Genomic DNA, 17,408 nt, shown 5'->3' on the forward strand with positions numbered 1-17,408 from the left:
CAGTTTCAATTAGTCTGCATGCACTAAACTTTGTAAAACGAATGGATAATTGCATTTAAAATTTCCAAATGTATTTAACTCGACTACGTGAACTAAAGACATGCTTAAATGCATTCTTTTCATGCGAGAATCAATTTTAAAAACCTGGGTATTGAGGTTCGAGGTGTTGTCCACACGCGAACTCGGAGTGGAAGCTCCCGCATGTGTGCCTCGTGTCTTTAGCTTCGGAGCCCGTCAATCCAATCCTGGTTCAGCAACTTCCTCTCGCATTACGAATCCTCTCCGACCGAGTTCTTCTCCTCTGCGCAGGACACAACCCTTACAAAATGCGGTTTTGAGAAAAACCTGCAATGCACGGGAGAACAGGGCTTATGGAGGCTCTAATTTAGAAGTTTCCAAAGAAGCTTCTAATGCTTCTTGTGACAGAAATGACCCTGGAGAGAGAAGATGAGGAGGGTGGTGCTGGCGATGATGAAGGAGATTATGATGATGATGGTGGCCATGGAGTGGTGCAGCGTGGCGTACCAACGCCGATGGCGGCAGCAGCCCGTGGCGGAGATATGGCAGCCAGCACGATGGCATGCAGTCAGTCCCTCCTCTCCCCCTTCTCAAGCTAGAGAGGGGGGGTTCATATAGTGTGGAAGGGGGGGGGGGGGGAGATAGCCACACATGTGGCTAGTTTGCATGCTTCCTCCTCCCCCCATGCTCTCCTACTCCTCATCACTCCTCTCACACTCCCTCTCCCTGCCATGCATTGGCTACGAGGAGGGGGTTAATAATAAAAAAATTTGCCTCAATTTTAACAATTATCCCCTTTTTTCCCTTTGAAGAGATGTTCCCGTGCAGCCCACGGGTTTTTAGCCTCGGCCTCTTTTGCATAACGCGGCTGGAGTTTAATAACACACGAGGGTGGAGCATTTAGTCCAGGGTTCTTCTAGTCACGGGGAGATTGTTTTAAACTGCTCTTGCACGGGGTGTGTAGGATAAAAAATCATTAATATGTTTGTGCACTTCTAGTGCACTTGGCAGGTTCAGTCTCTTACCAAGGAGAGTCCCAGTCCACTTGTATGAAAGTTGAGAGTGAGTGTAGCAGGAACACCTATAGGAATGTTTTTTGCTCTGCTTGTATGCATTTGTCTATCACATACCAGGAACACCTGTAGAGAGAATACGAACTCCAAGAGAAGGAACACTTCTTTAGGGGCATCAGGCAATGGACACGGGGTAAAAGGGTGACAAAAATTTTGAGATACAAAGAAAGGATCAACAATTTGTAGTAGACACATTTGACATAGCTAAAGAAGCGGCTTGAGTCTATGATGTTGCTGTGCTCAGAAGATTTGTGGGCCAACAGCAAAGGTAAATTTCACAGATGAATGCACCGATGAAAATGAGTGAAGAGAAAAAGGTTGCCAAAATAAGGATCATCAAGTGAGAAGGTAGTATGCGCCTTAACTCCTATTATGGGTATTGTAGAAAAAAAGAAGACTTCTCCCTTCATCGGTTGGACTGAGAATCCATGGGAGCTTCTCAAGAATGAAGAAGAAAGCTCTCCTTTGAAAAGTAATTGTAGTCAAGACTCTCTCCAAGTCATGTGAGTCTTCTTCACCCAAGAACCCCTAAAAATTTACTTCAAAGTTGAAAACAAGTTGCTTAATTTGACTTGAGTACCTCCAACTTGGCCATGGCTCCTGTGAGATCTCCAATAAAGGTTGCCAGCACCCTGTGGTACTTCATTAAAGCTTCTTGCAACTCTTGTCCATGTTGTACCTAGCTGACTAGTTTTTTAAAATAAATAGAACTGGATGTGAGAAAAGAGAAAGAAGAAAGGACCAAATACCTAAGATCTGATCCCAAATGTAATGAAGGAGACCTAGGAGAGAGAGAGAGAGATTGCAGAGAGGAGAGGAGAGAGAAAGAGGAAGGGAATCCATGAAAGCTCGAAGGAAGGGCAAAAGAGAGACTTAATTATTGATAACTAATGCCCTAATTGGATCCCCCAACACCTTAAATACCCTGTCAGTATAACTAGGTATTCCCATGCTAACCCATGTCCTACCTATCTATCCCCACTCTTTTACATTGACGAAGATGAAGAATGATTTTGGTTTTCTAGTGGATGATGGCCGAAGTTGTGGTTGGTGGCATAGCTTGTAGAAAATGGCATCATTGTGCATTATTGCCAAAGAAGAATGAAATAGATAAAGGAAATAAATGATATTAAGGGAATGAAGGCCATTGATGTTGAAGGGTGGTTGTGTTCAGTCTTCAATGGTATCTACAACCAAATATGCTCACCTTGGGGATGTGATTATCTTAATTGTGTAATGAAAATAATGTTGAGATGTTGAGCTCTATATGAGTTGGCATCCACTACGTGCCGCCTTGGTGATGTGGCAAGATGTTATTCACTGGCATGTTAGGTGACTGACATAAGGTTACCCTAGTGATTCTATAGGTGGACTACACCCACATAGTCCCCATCCTTGGTTATGGCACATTCAATATGTCACCTCTTCTTTCCTTAGCAAGTTCACACAATTAGTGACCATGTGTACATATATTGTGGTACTTTTTATATTAGTCTTTAATCATGTTATAGACTCAGCCTTATCTTCCGGTGTGCTCAAGTCTCCATTACTTTTATGTGTGTGCTCTTGGTTTCTTCACCTCTCTTCCCTCTTCTCTACTTTCATGGTATCAGAGCCATTCCATGGCTGTGTGGAGCTCTATTGAATGTTGAGGTGAAGACGTTGGAGTAAGAAATCAAGCAAGCAAGCAATGAGTAAGAAACTCTTTCACCTTGCTCGATTTACCTTGGATTATAGTTGTAGGAGACTCCTAAGGCTAGGAGGACTACAATCTCCAATTGCAGTGAAACTTGGTGAATAGGAAGAATAGTATGTATATTATAGATAAGCCCCTTTAATTTTCCACCATGATTTTTGGCATCTTTTTAGTCTTTGTTGTGGACATGCTAGTGGTCTCGATAGTAGTTTTTGGATATACTATAGTTTCAGTTGTTTCGATCGTCTATAAGTGCACAAGTTATAGATTTTGAAACTAAAATGTTTCAAATATTGCTAGTTTGTAGACATATAAGGCATCTATATACAAATTGTAGATTATAATTATTATTGTGTAGTCAATGAAAAAGGCTACATGTTTAGTTATGGTGCACCTAGTATTAGCTTGCTTGTACAAATTTTTGCAAGGTTATCTATTTTGTCAAAATATCTAATTTCAATCAAATTTTTAGTGAGAAGCTTGCTATGAATAATTATCTTGCATGGAAGTTTAGGAGGAAAAATTTCTTAAAGGGCAAAGGTGTTTGGAATTACATCAAAGAAGACATGGCAATAACACCTAAAGTTACTATGTGAAATGCTACTATAGAACAGGTAAAGGCTAGGCAAGATTGGGAGGATACACATAGTAAAGTCATGTATTAACTATATGTCAGTGTCACAGATAGCATGATGGGCTATTTATAGGAATCTGATACCCAATCTATTACATGAAAAAGGCTTAGAAGGCTGTTGGAAGTAAGCACAAAGGCCAGAAAGCTACAGTCCAAGTCATAATTGAACCAAGTGAAAAGAGGAAACTTGTCCATTAATGATTATGCCTTGAAGATCAAGAGTATTATAGAAGCTCTTAGATCTATTAGTGTGGTAGTTGATGATGATAATGATGTTATACATGCATTTTTAGATGGACTTGGAGATGAATGCAAGAGCATCAGGTCACCTATGAATATGAGGGATGATATCCTTGATTTTACAGAATTGATTTCTATATTGATACTTGAGGAGAATAATCTTGACTTGGATTCCCCTTCTTCTTAAAGTAAGAATAAATCTAAACATGTGTTTTACTCTACTAGCAGAGGTAGAGGTCATGGCAGAGGCCAAGGTGGTGGTCATGGTCAAAGTTATGATGCACAACAAAATAGAGGATAGTCCCAAGAAAGAGGGAGTTAAAGATGTCAAAGAGAAACCCACCTCATTAATATTTGGATGAAACAGTGGTATTATTGTATACATTATGAATAGGACACCTACTACTATTATACATGGTATGACACGCAAAGAGAAATTTACATGTAGAAAGCTAAATCTGTCCCATCTGAAAATATTTGCATGTATTGCTTATGTGTATATTTTTGATGAGTTGTGTAATAAATTGGATAAACACCAGATTAGAGAATTTTAAAAATTTCCAAGTCTCAATTTCAAATAAGTGATGAATATTTGACCACATGGCTAAATCTTGATCCATATTTGAAAGTGGGATTTGGAAAGGTAGCTTATATAGCATTTAGGGTAGACTCCACCTTGAAGTAAGACAATAAGATTTGACCATTGTAGTCAAATAATAAAGGTATTAGGGATTTCGAAAGTGCATGGAAATTTCAAAATTCCCTAATATAGTGTTGATACCAAAGCATAAAAATGTGTATCTGTGAGATATTCTCTTGAGCAAAAGGGATATAGATATTATAACCCTATTACATGTAAGTTGACAGTTAGCAAGGATGTTGTTTTTGATGAAATGAGTAGCTGGTATAGTGATGTGTAAAATGAAATTGGGGATGATGAGTATGAGATTATGGTTGTGTAGAAAGTAGGTTAATATTTATAGACATTGAGTGGATCACAAGAGTCTTCTAGACATGGTTCTATTGATAGACCTTGGAATGGTACACCCAATGTATTATGCATTGACCAAACACGTAGAGGTCCATTACCATTTCATTCAAGAGTGGATTCTAGCAAGTGATATCGACTTTATATTAGCACAGAGGACCAAGCTGCTGTTATTTTCACCAAGACCTTGGGAGTTGAGAATCCTTAACCCTTTAAGAATATGTTTGGAGTTCACAAGCTTATGCTGAGCTTGAGAGGGAGTGTTGAGATGTCAAGCTTTACGTGAGCTGACATTCACTATGCATCTCATTGATATGGCAAGATGCTATTCACTAGTATGCTAGGTGACTAATATGAGGATATGCCCAGTGATTCTACAACTTGGACTATACTCACGTAGTCCATATTTGGTTATGGCACATTCATTATGCCACCTCTTCTTTCCTTAGTGGGTTTGCACACTTAATGACTGCATATACATACATTGTGGTACTTTTCATGTAAGTCTTTTATCATATTGTAGACTTAATTCCTTTGTGTGCAAGAAGAAGAAGAAGATTTCACCCATATCTCTGTGTATCCTCAACTCTCCATTGCTTTTGTATGTGTACTCTTGGTTTCTTTACCTCTCTTACCTCTTTTCTATTTTCAAATCTACTTGTGTAGTTGCAATGGGAGATGGATTAAACTCTAAGAAAGCCTAGAGTGTTGTCCCATACTTAAGGACCAAATTGTTGTGAACTTGGTCATGCAGTGCAATGGTCAAAGTGACAAGCTAACCAAGCAAGCTAGGGAAGTCTTACTTCGATGTGCCTTGAGGCTATGTAATGGGGGAAAGGGGGATAGGGGCTTAGAGATGGATTTAGATGGTCAAGCTAGTGAGTTGTAGGAGGAAATCCATTTACTAAGCAAGATTTCTTGAGCAAGCCCAAAAACTTCTAGCAAACCTTTAAAAATTACCTTTAAATATGCGTGGTTTTACAAAATGCTAATGCATATGGTGTTAACAAGAAGAATGGCACAAGGAATCTCACTACTAAATCTTGAAAAGGGATTAATAACTTCAAAAGGCTGAAGTTTTACTCACATCCTTCACAAGAACCTCATGACATAGAATATAGCTCCTTAATAGACTCTACCACCAACCAAAAATAGAGTTACCCTACTCTCCCTCCCCTAACTTTGACAACATTTCACAAATTTTCCTTCCACATCTTTAAATCCAAATATCTCCTCATGACTTACCAAATCTAGAACCTTTATGGACTTAGAAACCACTCTAAGGTTTAGAGTGATTCATAACCATTGCACAAATTTTGTGTGTGTGTGTGTGTGTGAATCGGGTGTGTTTCCAAAGTTCCGTCTCTTTTTCCATAAGAACTTAGGCTAGATACATAGTCATCTCGATAGAAACCTTAGTTCCTCCTAAAGTGACATTGGATGGGGTTCTTTTCACACAAAATTGAGAGTGTGAGGTGCCTCCTCTAACAGATCTAGAGAAGTCCTCTTAGTAGTCGACTGAAATTCATATCCATGCACATCACCATCCTGTCTACCCATGGGAAACCTTGGACTTAGTTGAACATGGGAATCTCAGTTCTGCTTCATAGGGGAAGCGTGGACAAGTCACCCCTAACAACAAGTGCCCACCTACAAAAGACCACTTTGTAATCAATTAAAGGTAGGATTGAGGTTAACACGGCACTTGGTTCAAAGAAAGTGAGAGATGGGGGAGAGTGTAACTCAATCCCCCAACCCATAATATAAAATCTCAGCTCTGGCCCCCTAAAACAGTGTTAAACTTGGTAACTAATCCTATCAGTATTGGGAGGGTCACGATTTAATCAGCTCTATCTAGTATTGGTAGAAAGTTACCCAACTTATTGGGTCCACCTAGCCATAGTCATCCAATCTTTAGGATCAAAGCCTCCCACTTTTCTCGATGGGTTTGCCTAGTTTTCTAATTAGCAAAGCATACTACCACACTATTTGAACGTATAAAATCAGCTTCCTTTTATTACTCCATTAGACTGGGTTCCTTAAACTTAATCTTTAGCACATAACAAAAAATTTGGAAATCAGATACATTATTTCATAATAACATCTAGAAACATCGCTCCGCAGAGATATAAAACCGTCTTTCTACAGAAAGACACCATCCCAATCTCTAGGATAGGACCTTCCAATCCCTCGGGATTGGGGTTGTATGTGATCACACTCCATCCATGGTCAACAGGGAATTTATTGCCTAAGAGCCCCTCTAAGCTTCCTTGAGCCTTCGGAACCATCTTACATAACAGGGGCACTTACCACTTGGCCCTGCTCCCTCTCAGGTGCTCGAGTGATCAAATATCAAAAAACACCTATCTCTCTAAGGAGTATAGGACCCCCACCCACATGTGAGTTTTTCCACGCTCCGCAGAGTGTAAGTGAGCATTGGGTTGGGGGTCCCAATGTCCCGAACCGCCATAATTCACATTATTTACAAATCCAAAAGCAGTCATAACCATAAGAAAGCTTTAACACAATTGTCAATGCGATGCATGGAATCTATCCCCTTCATCAATTTCTATGTTCTTTCCTAAAAAGCATTTGATAATACTAACATGATTTTACATGTCTAAGTAAGTTCTAACTAATCACGATCCTTTTCTTATGTACTAACCTAATTATCTCTGGTTGGACATCCATCATGATTATGGGTTATAGAGCCGCAACCTCAGTTTGTTGTGGAATAACCAGTCCTTTGGGTTGAATGGATTTGAGGTTAACTTCCGCTTGCGCTTCAACAACAGCAACTACTTCCTTGTGTTGGGAAGCTCTTTGAGCTAATGGATTCAAGCAACGCTTCCGCTCAGGTGGGGAGAGAGAGAGAGAGAGAGAGAGAGAGAGAGAGAGAGAGAGAGAGAGAGAGAGAGAGAGAGAGAGAGAGAGAGAGAGAGAGAGAGAGAGAGAGGCTTGGCTACTTGCAGCAGTAGAGCTTCGTCGCATCAATAATAGAGAGACTTCTGTGAAATTAGCGCATTCTTCTTGAAACCATCCCAACTCATTGCATTGAAAGCATCACTGATCATAGGGACTTCTGTTTTTGATTTGCCTAAATTCACCATATTCATAGTTTTGTGGGAAGCTAACTTGTCTATGCAAACCATCAAAATAGTCTTGCTCTACCCATTCCGTAGCATAGACACTATTCTTGAGGCTAAGTTATACTCCACAAGATCCTGCTAAGGGCTTAGCTAAGATAAGAGTGTATTCTAAGTCAAAGGGCTTCATTTCTTCAAGCCAACTATTGAGAGGTGGATTTAATCTTAAAAAAAGTACACAACTTGTTAGGGCATGGGCATGTGTGGGATTTAATCTTGAAAAAGTACACAACTTGGTAGGCCATGGACATGTGTGAGGCATATCTTTGAAGTGTAAGAAAGCAAGATAGTAATCATTCACAATCAAATCTTGTTGCTTTAGGCTAATTTGACCACTTGTCATGATATCATTGCTTGCACCAAAGATGGACTTCTCATGTGTGCCAAAGATGAGGAATCATTGGGGATGATTTATCACACTAGTGCTACTTGCAAAGAAATAGTCTTCCATCATCTCAATCTAGACCTCCACATCAATCTCTATCTCAATCCTTCACTATTGGATTTAGTTAGTTTCACTTGCTTTAGGAGTAATTTCTTCTATTGAAAATCTCTATCGTTGGTTTAAGGAGGTGCCAAATAATCAACATCATCAATTTTGCATTAGTTATCTAACTTTTTAGTCAAAGGTCAATACTATTTAATTTTTCATCATATTTTGATTTGATTCCATGTGTGGCATGCCCCTAATCAGGCTAGGGGAGAGGACATTTGATAATTGCTTGGATACCTTTCTTGAACATCACTATGTGAACCTATTAGGATTTATGTACTTATTTTTTAAGGCAATTTTTTAGTAGGCGACTTCTAAGTCTACCTCATAGTAGCAGAACATCGGCCTTGACCCCACTAAGGATTGACTTAAGGGACCTATGACCTAACACTCTCTATCAACACAACCAAGAAAGATCACTTTGCAATCTGAGAGCAAACTAATCATCACTGCACTTAGTTTAAAGAGGGTGAGAGATGAAGGTAACTTGAGCTCAACCCCTCTGTCTCCTCATACCTTTGATTTTTTGTCTAGGTGGCATTGCATAATTTGGAAAATAATTAAAGGTTGAGTGGAATCCATGACAGAAAGACTCAAGGGTGACTACATGATAGAAATAATCCCATCACATTACAATAGCCATGACACATCTCTCAATCACATCTATAACTAGTCATATCTATAGAGAAACATTTTACAACAAACAACAATTCCATTTTAAACATCCACCTTCAAGTTGTAATAACTTACCTATATAAACCCCCAGGGGATGGGAAGACTGGGAAGGTCACGACTTGCTACTACTCGTAGAGAAGAAGAGAGGAATAAGAAGAAGAGGGAGAGAGAGAATAGAGAAGAAGAGAGGAATAAGAAGAAGAAGGAGAGAGTGAGTAGAGAAGAAGAGAGGAATAAGAAGAAGAGGGAGAGAGAGAATAAGAAGAAGAGAGGAATAAGAAGATGAGGGAGAGAGTGAGTAGAGAAGAAGAGAGGAATAAGAAGGAGAGAGAGAGAGAGAGAGAGAGAGAGAGAGTAGAGAAGAAGAGAAGAATAAGAAGAAAGGGGGAGAGAGAGGAGAAGAAGAAGAGAAGAAGCAGGAGGGTAAGAGAAGAGAGAGAGAGATAGAGAAAGAGAAGGAAATTTCTTTTTCTTCCCTCGTTGAAGAACTCGGGCTCGCCTTCTCTCTTTCCTCCCCCCCTCTTGGAGAAAATCCTCGTAGACCAGTTCCTTCCGTGAGGAGCCATCTCTCCCGCAATTTGGGTGCGTAGCCACGAAGCAAAAGCCAAATCATACGATGCCTCCCAAACGAAGTAAGGTTCAACCAAACACGAATCCCGTCTCAACCGATGGAGCCATGGGGCAAGGAATTGCATCACTTGGTAATCAAGTGCGTTCCATTCACCCTACCCTGATGATGGGGAGTCTTAAGGACATAGGCTGACTTCATTGGGAATGGAAAACTATTCGACAAAAGTCTATCATAACTAACCACTGTTTAGTTTACAACATTTTATCATATTGGAAATCGTGTATTCATGCACGCAAAAGAAGAAGCCAAGACCTTATTGATTATGCTCGTAATACTTCAGATTATGCACTTATGTTAGCATGCTTAAAAATGGGTTGTTGAAACACTTATGCATATTCGTCAATTAAGTAGAAATCATACTTTTTTTCTTTGCATCACAAAACTGGTGAAATTGAAAAGGTAGAAGTGAGGGTTTGAATCAAGTACATGAAATTCCTGAATTGCTACGATGACGTTTAAGTATATCTAGGCCATTGCAAGACTAAAATATGTATTCGACTCCTATAAACTTTCAGAGGGAGTGTTCGTTTTTGCCTTAGGACTAATAGCTTCAGGTCCTCCATCCCAAGAAGAAAATAAATAAATAAATAAATAAATAAATAAATAAATATATATATATGTACATATATATATGTATATATATATACATATATATATGTATCTATATATATATATATATACATATATATACATATATATATATATATATATGTACATACATACATACAAGTCTCTATTTGTGTTTGGCATAAGCACATCGAAATGAATTCCCAAAAGCAAAGGCCTGCTTTGCAGCATTGTATTGTGTAGGAAAGTTACGCCTCCAAATTGCATGGCATCATGATCAGTTTAGTTGCGCTGCTAGGGATTCATCTTGAAGATAACTATCAACTGCACTTGTGAAATACAAAAATTTGTTCAAGAGTCGTTCAATATAAATGAACCCTATACACGCAAGGATAGGGTTAAACTCAACTTATTTAGGGGGTTTCGAAGAAACTAAGCCAATCTGGGGTTACTTCATAGGGGGATGGAACAAAGAGATTCCCTACCCTTCGAAGGATATTGGAAATTACCACTAAGGCATGAAGGAAAACGCTTGGGTCAAGAGAGGGACCCCACCTTAGCAGATGTCTCAAGCACTCACCTGCACCTTTGTTTGTGCTTGTAAATTTAGGAACACTATTTCTAATTTTTTTAAAAAAAGAGATTGTGTAATCCCAAACTCATAAATGAGTATAGTTAATCAGGTTGAACTTTTGGAGGGCGCGCCAAACCACCCCCAGTTGGCCGCCAACCCTAGCCAAGGGGGTTCTAAATAGCCGTGACAGGAACATGGATCGAACCCACCACGAGAGGTCTCTCTACGGATTGGTTTGAATGTAGGAGGACCCTTGGATGCTAGGGGGGACTCTGGCTGTAAATTCCCTACCCTCCGGGCCCTACTCAAACGATCAACGTGACTCAGAATAGATTTTCAAGGGGTCCTTGTTACTAGTGTACGGCAAAAACTTGGTGGAATTAAAGTGCATCTGTACAGATTGCGAATATTGTCCCTTTTGAACAATACTTGTAATTATCATAATTTTCTAATATTAAGTACTTCCAAGGAAACCGTTAGAATTTGTTTTCGTGTCAATGCCATAAGATTACGTGAATGAACCCTGTCCTCTAAAAAGGTCTAATTAAGGAAGCTGTTTTTACATGTCACACTTAAAAGTGATAGGACTAATTAGACAACTAAAGTATGCCAAGTGAGGGAAACAAGAGGGCGAAACCCCCGATGGGTTTGTCCTATAGCAGGATGGTCCCAGAGAATTGGGAGGCTTCTCACAAGATTTTACTAATGACCGACACTTAGAAATCGTTAGGCTAGAATCCCGACTCATGCCGTTTTAGGGGACTGGAATGGGACTATGCCCTATGGGTAGAGAGGTGGAGCATCGCATCCCTCTCGTTTCCCATTCTCTTTGAACCAAGTGCGGCATGGATTTTCTTTGGCTTGGTTATCTCTGCATAAAGTAGGATGTCCAAAACCAACACTAGAAAGCTGTTAGGAGCCCTTGACCTCTAGGGACTCAAGTTCAGGTCGATCCTAGTGGGTTTGGCCGTAAACATTCCGTTGCAAGGTGAACTTGAGAAACCCTAGGCAACAAACCCCGTGACATTCCATGAGAATGCCAGGCGGGATCACTTAGACGGACCGCTAAAAACGTGCTTGGGCAGCCATTAGGTTGCACGTTATAGTTGGTATCAGAGCCCCGACCTACCACTAAAACAATTAGGGAGAAAAATCAGGAAGAGTGAGGTGATGTGTCCATTAGTAAATGTTTTTCTTTTATACTCACTTGTGGATTGATGCCGCTTCCAAACTTACGAGGCATGGGATAGGTTCCTCGTATTTTAGATCATGTTCATGATAGCTATGAAATCTTCAAGCTATTGCAAACGAAGATCTGACATAATGGGGATCCTCGATTGGCTCTAAACCCCTCACCGTTGTATGTGGAAAGGCATTGGACTTGGAGTGCGGGATACTGCTACATAGACGCCAACCCACTCGCCTATCTTCACAACAATCTGAAGAGGTTAAAGTGGCTGGAAGACTTGAAGATTATCAAGTTATTCATCTTCCATGAGGCTCATGTAAACTCAACCCTACACATCGGACGTTGCAAGTAGATCAAAACCGCTACATCTACGAAGAGGTGGTTAAAATTTTACTAGTGGACAGAATTAAAATAATGGGGCGACATGAACATCATGGCTATCAGAAACAGGAATTTCTTGAACTTCCCATGACTTATCGCTTCCTAAGAATCCATTCCACAAATCCATACTACTATTTTGTCCATGTAGTTGAATCCAATAAAGAATTATTAACCTGGCGTTAATGTAACTCCTAAAAAGGAAAAATCGTCTTAGCCAAACCCTATCCATTCTCGAATAATTGTACTTGAGACTTACATTTCCCTATGGTTAAATAAGAATTTTATGTTCATTTGAATGGTTGCAATGGAAAAATCTGTGCACTTTGATTTAAGTTGTATAGGGGTATGTAAATGTAAACCTAACACGGGAAATTTTAAATGGTAATCAGATACACCCCCAAGCACAGATCCAAAACTCTATTACCACAATGAGCCTAGCAGAAGTACAAGAGAAGAAGTTTCTTCTCAAACAAATTAAGCCACTAGAATTTGATCGAAAGGGGAAGATTGTTGAAGCTGATGCTAAAATATGGATTGAATCTATGGAAGACTATTTTAATGCAGCGGGAACAACACATGTAAACCGAGCCATGATTGCTAAGCTCAAGCTCACCAGCGAGGCTAGGCTATGGTGGAAGCAATGGTGTAAAGACCAAGCAGTCAGTGAAAGCACAATAACTTGGGAAAAACTAAAGGAAGTAGTTCAGGGGAGGTATATGTCACTTGCATAGGGAACTCAGAAAATGAATGTGTTTTTTTAAGTTGAGGAAGTTGGGCCTGTCTCTTGAAGCATACACTCAAAATTTGTTTCTTTGCTAAAATATGCCCCAACAGTGAGCATCCCCCAACAGGCCTCGAAGTTTTGTGATGGACTAAATCCGCCAATAAACACTCGGTTGGAATCAATGCGCCCCTTGGACTTGCAAGATGCATTGATAAGAGGAGGACCTATTGCCCAAGAAGTCCAGCCAAAGTCCAGACCTTGGGCTTACAGAGACCAAAATCTAGGGATGTTGAGAGCTCAAATTAAAAGGGCGCAAGGACATGGTCAAGGTCAATAGAAGAAGCTAAGAGCAAATGCAATCAATGACTTTGTCCCCACTCAAAGAAGTGAACCAAGCCTGTGTTGTTTTCACTTTGAGCATTTCAAAAGGGAATGCCCCAAACTTGGTGGGGACCACCGTCAAGGGAAATTTGGAGGCCAAGCCAGGGCTACCCATGGCCGTGGTTGTGCAACATTTGGAAGGGCAAAAAATTCCAATATTACCATTAAAGGATTAAATGAAGAAGAAGATCCATACATGGAAGTCGAGATCGAGAGGGCAACTGTTCATGCCACCCTCCATAAGAAGGGGCCAAACCGCCAATTCTCGGTGATTCAAACACCATCGGACTACCAAGGTAAGGATTTCAAATCCCTGATTGAGTGTGGGAGCACTCATTCTTTCATCTCATCGATGTGTGCAAGAAGGTTAGGGATAGCCAGTATAGCTGCACCCACTTTGCTTTTCGAACTAGCAAATGGGTGAGAAGTCACTTGCACTAGACAAACTGCTAAGGTGGAATTCCTACTCGGAAACAAGCCCACAACTATTAGGTTCAGAGTAATGAATCTAGGTGTCCATGAATATCTACTTGGGATGAATTGGCTAATTCCCAATGATGCTCACATTCATTGTGGAAAGGGCTAAGTCTCCTTTCGGAATCCTAAGGGTGAGCTAGTTACAACACAAAGTGAAGCAGGTAAACCAAAGATCTAGCTAGCTAAGGCAACACGAATAGTTCAAGGATAAGGAAGGGTTACCTGTCTACCTGATCAAGCTAAACAAACCCGATCAGGCAGAAGACACTAATGAAGAACCATCATGGCTAAAAGAATATGTGGATGTGTTCCTAGAGGAACTGGCTAAATTACCACCACCTAGGGAAGTGGATCATGAGATTAAACTACTCCCAGGAGTTGCTCCAGTTGTGAAAAGGCCCTACAAGATGTCCATTCTTGAGGCCATTGAGTTAAAGGAACAACTCAAACAACTACTGGACCAAGGATACATACGCCCTAGTAGTTCTCCTTGGGGAGCTCTAGTCTTGTTCCAAAAGAAGAAGGATGCCACACTTCGTCTCTGCATTGATTATAGAGGCATGAACCAAGTAACCATAAAAATAAATACCCCATTCCAAGGATAGATGAGTTACTCGATCGACTGCAAGGAGAAAAAATCTTCTCCAAGATTGATTTAAGGTCAGGGTATTATTAGATTCGCGTCAAGGATGAGGATATTCCAAAGACGGCATTCAATACCAGATATGGTCATTTCAAATTCACAGTAATGTCTTTTGGATCAACTAATGTCCCCGCCACCTTTAACAGGCTAATGCAGGACATTCTTAGACCACACCTCAATGATTTTGTACTCGTCTTCTTTGATGACACCTTGGTTTATTCCAAGAAGGAGGCATATCATGAGTCCCAAGTTTGCATCGTTCTTGAGACCATGAGGACTCACAAGCTCTATGCTAAGAAGAAAAAGTGTGCCTTCTTAAAAAGGCAGATTGAATATCTTGGATTTATTGTGTCAAATGAAGGTATCTCTGTAGACCCTACCAAGGTTAAGGATGTCCAAGAGTGGTCTCCACCAACTACTATTAAAGAAGTGCATAGCTTTCTTGGATTAACAGGTTGGTACAGGATCTTCATTAAGGACTATGCTTTAATCATAGCACCCCTCACTAATTTGTTGAAAAAACAAGTTGCCATAATGTGGACGCCCTTTGAACAAGTTTTGATCAACTCAAGCATAGCTTGGTGACAACACCAATTCTGAAGCTCCCTGACTTAAGCAAGGAATTTGAAGTTGTCACGGATGCTAGCACACTTGCACTCGGATGTGTACTAATGCAAGAAGGTCATCCCATAGCTTATTCCTCGCGAAAGCTAAAATCCCATGAGAGGAATTATGCCACCCATGACCTAGAACTGCTAGCAGTGATCCACGCCCTCAAACTTTGGTGACATTAATTGCTTGGTAACAAGTTTTCTTTGATCACAAACCATAAGAGCCTTAAATGGATCTTCATCCAGACTGACCTCAACATGAGGCAACGTCGTTGGATAGAAGTTCTACAGGAGTATGATTTTGAGATTAGGTATCGACTGGCAAAGAGAATGTGGTCGCTGACGCTCTAAGTCGCAAGGCCTTCCTCAACTCTCTTATCATGGAGGAACCCTCAATGGCCGAATCTTTGGCAACTATGGTGTCAATGTCTAGCAACCCTATCCTTGAACTAGCCAAGGAGGAAGCTAGCCATGATCCGGAATATCTGGTGATGATAGAGGAAATTTTGGGGAAGGACCAAAACCCGAAACTTAAGGTCAAATATCAAGAATTCTCTATCAATGAGGGACTTGTCTATTTTAGGACAAGATTATGCATACCCTCGAGTAGGAAACTCAAACAGAGAATACTTTGGGAAGCACATGACTCCCCCTTTTCAGGCCATCCCGGATATGTCAAACCCCTCAATACGGTCAGAAAAAGCTACCATTGGGGAAGGCTTAAGGGAGACGTGCTTAAATACATCACGGAATGTTTATCTTGCCATCGCATCAAGGCAGAGCATGTCAAGATGCCTAGAAAGCTGCAACCTCTTGACATCCCCCAAATGAAGTGGGAATTTATCAACATGGATTTTGTTGTTGGGTTACCCTCAGTGCAAGGGGGCTACAACTCAATTATGGTTATAGTAGATATGCTCACCAAGGTTGCTTACCTCATTCCAGTCAAGACAAATTATAAAGCTTCAGATATTGCCAGATTGTTCATCAAGGAGATATTCAAGCTCATGGGTTTCCCAGAAGGATCGTTAGTGACCGTGACTCCCTCTTCACGTCTCACTTATGGAGAGGGATATTTGGGGCCATTGGGACTCATCTCTGTTTTAGCACAGCCTATCACCCTGTACAGTACTTGACCCAACACTGAGTGTTGGATCACCTTGGCCATGGTGACTGTGCATCACCTCAAGTGTGACCACATCTCAAACCAGACCACCTTAAGTTCCAAACTATCTCAAGTGTTCTATCTCAAGTGGTTGCATTAGTCTCTAGTCCACTTGTTGCCTATCCAAAGGGCTCTATAGCGAGTCATCCTACATTCACCTCAACTTTACCTCAAGTAAAAAATTGAACCATCTCAAGTTGCAAGGATCTATTACATAGGTTCTCATAATCATCTCATGTTCTACAATGTTAACCTTGATGTGAGATGGAAAAAAGAAAATTCAAAAAATATGGAATAATGCGAAGAACGTCAGCTCAGCAAATGAATAAGAGAGGAAAGGCCAAAAGCGCAAAAGGTCAAGTCAAAGGCAAAGGCACATCTTAAAATGCAAAGGCACCACTAAAATTTTGTGAAAGAGTGCGAGGCTCCCTTCTGTGCAAATTGTAAAATCTAGACGGGCATAGGTGAAGGGATAAGGCAACTAGAAGGGAATAGGAAAAGAGGACCTTGGCAAGATGCTCAATCATGTAAAAAGGGGTTGGGTTCCCAAGGGATTTAGGGTTCGTATTTAAACTCAAAAAGTGAATGAGAAGCTCATTCTTTAGTGTATGGCTAAAGTGGTTTCTTCTTCTTCTCTCCTTCTTGCTTGTGTGTGCTTGTATTTGAGAGAGGGAGTGCGAGAATGTGAGGGAGTGAGTGTGTGAGGGTGAGGGACTAGGGTGGAGAAGCTCTCCGTCTTCTCCTCCCTTCCTCTCTTCTCTTCTCTTCTCTTCGCTTGTCTTGCACGCGGCTATGTAAGATGGAGCTTGAAGGAGGAGGCTTGAGGTTGCTTGAGCTCGCATCTAGGATCGTGGAGCTACCAGAGTGCTTGAGGGAGATGGATACTCATTCAGGCATCAAGATAAGCTCACTACACCCGTAGGATTTGTTCAAAGATGAGAGAGAGAGAGAGAGAGACAGGGAAACTCAATCTCCATGAACCTTCAGGTTCCCATAGCTTTCTTCATTATTCCACACTAACTGAGAAGTACACAATACAATGTAAAGTAATCTAGTCTTAGTGTTGACTAGACTGACTAACTCTAGTCAGGTCACCTACCAA

This window comes from Lygodium microphyllum, chromosome 2 (assembly GCF_053477565.2).
Source record: "Lygodium microphyllum isolate KBCC chromosome 2, Lygodium_microphyllum_v1.1.10, whole genome shotgun sequence".
NCBI lineage: Eukaryota > Viridiplantae > Streptophyta > Polypodiopsida > Schizaeales > Lygodiaceae > Lygodium > Lygodium microphyllum.